This window comes from Neopelma chrysocephalum, unplaced genomic scaffold (genome assembly GCF_003984885.1).
Source record: "Neopelma chrysocephalum unplaced genomic scaffold, ASM398488v2 Primary Assembly neopelma1_25, whole genome shotgun sequence".
Taxonomy (NCBI): Eukaryota; Metazoa; Chordata; class Aves; order Passeriformes; family Pipridae; genus Neopelma; species Neopelma chrysocephalum.
The window spans coordinates 24,893,887-24,898,906 of record NW_020897694.1 but is presented as its reverse complement, the minus strand read 5'-3'; the positions used below and the strand labels follow the sequence as shown (position 1 = coordinate 24,898,906).

The 5,020-nt window shown below is 48.2% G+C and overlaps 1 protein-coding gene across 3 annotated transcripts in view; it reads left to right on the top strand.

The window, feature by feature from the left end:
• Positions 1-1,706: 1,706 nt before the first annotated feature.
• Positions 1,707-5,020, top strand: part of DZIP1 (DAZ interacting zinc finger protein 1) — a 42,624-nt gene continuing 39,310 nt past the window's right edge. For 2 of the 3 annotated variants that reach the window (XM_027674644.1, XM_027674645.1), the window contains exon 1: positions 1,707-1,807. The gene's annotated coding sequence lies outside the window, so the exon portion shown is untranslated. The remainder of the gene's footprint in view (positions 1,808-5,020) is intronic. The other variant, XM_027674647.1, reaches the window with a different exon arrangement.

Genomic DNA, 5,020 nt, shown 5'->3' with positions numbered 1-5,020 from the left:
AAATCTCGGTTATAGCTCTCATTCCAAGGCCTACTTGTGTATTTTATATTAAACAGATACCAGAGTAAGCAACTAAGATCCACATATTTCTGCACATTTCATACACCCCTCCCCTCATCAACTGAAGAGAAGCTCCAACACTTTCTTACACAGTTAGCATTTGGTTTGATATAAAATCCACCTTCACAGAAAGAGATCCTTAGAAGGTATGCTGAACAGACTATGATGTTGTCATTAGGGCATTTTAAGAGGGGTATGGGGTATGAAACTTCTTGGGTGCAGAAGGGACTGCACTTGAGCATCTTGCTCTCTAAGTGAGTGCTCCAACCATTCACATAATGTGCTCATCAACTTGTACTGCATATTTGCCTCTAGGCCTGACTCATGGAAGCTGTGACTGTCAGACCAGTTTTCAAAGTCCTCTCTTAGTTAAGCTTTACCACAAAAAAGTCTTGATAAAGCATCTTGCTCTGGCAATGCCTGCTTTAGTAGACCAACAGGAGCAGATCTGCCGAAGCAAAAGTCACGAGAACTGAGGACCGGACGTCCACATTTCACATATGTTCAGGTTTTCCTTCAGACTAGCTCTAGCCTGTTCCTCTGGATTGAATGCCCATTAGTGACTGGAGCATGCCGAGGTACCCTTAGGACACAAAAAGCTGAAGCACCCAAACAATTACTTCTTTTCTTAAAGCTCGTGTTTGCAGCATATGTGCCCACATCAACTCTGGCGCAACAGAATTTCATGGTTCAGGAAGGAAAGTTGGTGCCTCAGTAAATCTATGTACTTTGGAAAACATGGTGGTGTCTCCCTGGCCAAATGGAACTATTCCATGAAGATGAGGTGTTGTAAATGTGCAATGATTACCTCCTCTGCTGAATTTGCCAACATAATTTATATGTAATACAAACTGTTTGAAATTTTCCCTATGGCCACAAAGGCTGCACACCATTTATCATGGAAAAACACAATTCAAAACCCTTACAGGAATAAAATTAGTAGGATCTGATGTAAACTGTAGCTGTTGGAATGATTCTACCTGCACGATACAATACATATATTCACTGAAAATTACAACTTTACCTGACACTACTTTGCTTAAGCATACTCTCGGCCTTACCCTCGCGCTGGAACATGGTGTCCTCCTGCACACAGTCAGGAAAACACTCATGGAAGACCCACACCTTCTCCCGTTGGAGTTAGCCCTATGCTCTCAGTCCCTCAGGCGCCCCGTCTGGCTCGGCAGGAAGGCGGGATCCTGCAGCCCTCCAGCTCCCCGTCCGGCTCGGCGGGCAGGCGGGATCCTGCCTCCCGGCCCACCGCTGCCCTGCCGCGCCGCCGGGGGACTCCCTATTCCGCTGAGGAGTTCGCTGCTCCACAGGTTTAAACGTGTCGTCCTCGGTGACTGCGTGCCTTTAATTTCCAAAAGCAGCCTTTCCAAAGCCTGTAGTAACTTCCCTTGTATTTTACAAAAAGGAAGAAGAAAGGCTGCTTCTTGGTCGGAGACGCTCGGGACGGGACCGAGACAAAGGACATCCCTCCGGGGCACCAACATCTGCCGGGCAGGCTTCAAGGAGCAAGAGTCGGCGAGCAGCGGGGGAGCGCTCGCCTGCCTCGGCCGCCGGTCCCTCCGCAGCCGCCGCCCGCGGCCTCGGGGCAGCGGGAGCGGCGCGGGACGGGGCCGGCGGGGCGCAGCCCTCGCCCGCCGCGGCACCTCCGGTAACGGCCGGGGCGGGGAGCGGCCGCAGCCCCGCCGGCGCCGAGCCCCGCACCGGGGCGCCGAGCCCCGCGGACCAGCAGCCCGAGGTGAGCGGAGGGGTCTCCCCTTCTCCCCCCATCCCGGACGCTGTAGGGTGACGGGAGGACAGCGCCTGGCGGGGCCTCTCCCCGGGGGCAGGAGGGAGGGGGCGGGGAGGCGGCCGCGCTCCGGAGCGGAGCGGGAGGTTTTGGCAGGAAGATGGAGCCCGGCTCAGGGCCTCCCGCAGGCCCGGCCCTACTCGGCCGCCTCCCAAAGCGCCGGGTCCAGGCCTGGCCCGCGGGCACCGCCGGGGGAAGGCGCTGCTTCACCCCGGTGCCGCCCGTCCCGGCGGAGAGGGGTGACCGGGGGAGCCACCCCTGATCGAGGGGACCCCGCGGGTGGGTGATAGCCCTAACTTCTGCATGGGCACAGCTCCGCGGATGGAGTAAATCCAGCAGAAAGAAAGGGGAAAATGAAATCGAAAAGGGCTGTGTGCGTCCATACGTACTCTTTCTCCTCCATCGAGATACCTGGGCGGCCTTGTGCCTTTCCTCAGTTTCGTGATGCACCGCTGCGAGGTCACAGTTAAAGCAGGTTTAGTTGGAGCAGCATGGAACTCTGTGTGGATATTCCTCACTAAATACATTGGTCGAGGAAAATAAGTGTATCCACAGGCTTGGTTTACTTTGCTGGCTTTAAATAATGTTTTGGGTGTTTGAGTTTGGTTGTTTTTGTTGGGTTTTTTTTTCTTATTAAATCCATGCATCTGTCAATTAAAGGCCCTTATTGCATGTGTGCTTATTCAGGCTCCTTCTGCTTGACACACAAATTAGTAGTTTGCAAAATTCACATTTTCTATGTAAAGAAATTTCTCCTATGTCAAGTAGGTGGGGCATATGTTAGGCTCAGATCTTTAGGAGTTAGATTTCGTTATGTGCAACTTAACTGTTCCCTTGACTAGAAAAAATATTCAAATACATATTTTCAAAGTGTTTTTATGAATTTGAGGCATGCACATTTTGGACGGTAGTCAGTATTCGAGCTTTTTTTTTAATGTAGTTTCTTAGAAACAGAAATGTATTTCTACAATAAATGGAAGTATGTGGTATATTAGGAATAGCTCTGAAGATTAACAGTGTATTTTCTTACTTAAGGACTTAGAGCAATGCAAAGTTCAGATCCATATTTGATACATATAAAAAATGTTAAATAGATTTTTTTGATGGTAGAAATTTGCTGAAGACCCTTTTCATGAAAAAGGAGGTGACAAAAATGTCATCCTTGCAGGAGAAGACTTCAATGTTGCAAACACCACAGAGTATCTTTCTAAATTTAAAACGATGAATGGAACTGGACTTCAGGTATTGCAGTAAAGTATGGCCAGTAGCCTTAAGGTTAAAGGTCCAAAAACAAGTTGTAGTGCCACAGTATTTTGGAGCATTACCTTCCGGGGTGGCTTGAGCCAACAAGCAGGAGGGTTTGCTGTCCTGAGTTCATGTTATTAACTTCTCTGTTCATATTTCTGATACATTGAAATTCATTTTGTAGATTAATGTAACCTTGTGCTGGGCTTAGATGTATTATTGGAAAGATTGATTTTAAACTTTTTATAAAAGTGAGGAAAACAGAAGGGTGTAACTTTTCAATATGCAAATATAGCAGAAGAGAGGTCTTCGTGGTTCTCTGTGGATATGGAAAGAAAGGAATCTCCTGCATATTTTCTTTTGTGTGGGGGTGGATGTGGGTGCGAAGAATGGGGAAGACTGGTAAAAGTTGGACCCTGAGTGTCGGACTCTCCCTGAGAGTGATCTGAGTCTTTTGATACTGGCTGGGGTGGGGTTTTGGTAGCTGAGCGCTGGAGGAAATGCTTGGTTCTATGCTGTGAACCAGAGATGTGTCCTGTGGTTGTGGTTTTGGGATGGACACTGGGTGTGCTGACTGCAAGGAAGACACTTCGGCTGCGTGTGTTCAGTAACAGAGCCCCATTCCTTCCTGTCAGAGCATGAGTCTGCTGTGTGCCAGTTTCCTTCAGGAGGAATAGGTATGCACAGCCTGCTCACCTCTTGACACCGAGCCACAATGTAGTCAGTGTGTATAGAGAGAGAGCAGAGCTCATGGGGAGCATCACAGTTCCAGGGATTGCCCTGACAGTGGGTTGGCTGTATATACTTGCGTGCATCCAACACAGCATAACCAGACAGTCAAAAGAGGTGATTATCCCTCTATTTTTAGCATTGGTGCAGCCTCAGCTGGAGTGCTGTGTGCAGTTCTAGGCCCCACCATTTAGAAGGATGTGAGGTCCTTAAATGTGTCCAGGACAGAGCAGCAAAGCCAGTTTAAGGGCTGGAAGCCAGTCCTGTGAGGAGTGGCTGAGGACTCTGGGCTTGTCCAGTTTTGAGAAAAGGAGGCTGAGGAGTGACCTCATTGCTCTTTACAGCTTCCTTTGGAGGGGAGTGAAGAGTGATCAATTCTCCCTGGGATCCAGTGATAGGATGTGCGGGAGTGGTTCAGAGATGTGCTGGGGAGGTTGAGAATGGACACTAGGGCCCAGGAGATGTTGAGAGTTCGTGGCATGCCCATCCCCCCCTCTGCCAATCTTGAAAGGTGGGAAAAAATGTTGGGGGTTTGTGGCATGGCCCATGACACTATTCCATGGAAAACTCCCCGCCCCAGGAGAGGTGCAAAAGCGGTCTGGAAGTATATATCAACTGGTAACTTCTTTGGGGGTTTGGCTTTTTTCTTCTCCCCCACTGCCAGCAAATCAAGACCATCACTTTTAGGACTACCAAGTTCCATTGCTGGAGCCAGTGAGTGGTGACTATATACATTTTTCCACTCTCATCTTTTCTTTTTCCTTACTCTCCTTTACCCTTATCCTGTCTTTCTCTTTCTCACCTTTGTGCATTTTCTCCGAAGGTTATCTTTATGCCATATTGCTATAGGTGATAGATATAGATGATAACACCCAAAATGCTAACATATCTGTTTACCTTTGAAACAAAATTATTCTAAAATAAACCCTACATATATATGTTTTCAAACACCAATTATTCAGATTCATTTCACTCTAATCCACCCCAAGGGATTTATTAATAAGAACCTGGGTTATCCCCCCCTTTTCTGTGGCGGGTCATAACAAATGCCGTTAAAGAACATGCTTTAACTTTTGGTCTGCCCTAAAGTGTCAGGCAGTTGGACTAGACGATGATCATAGGTCCCTTCCAACTGAAATAACTTTTCCTTTTCCTTTTCCTTTTCCTTTTCCTTTTCCTTTTCCTTTT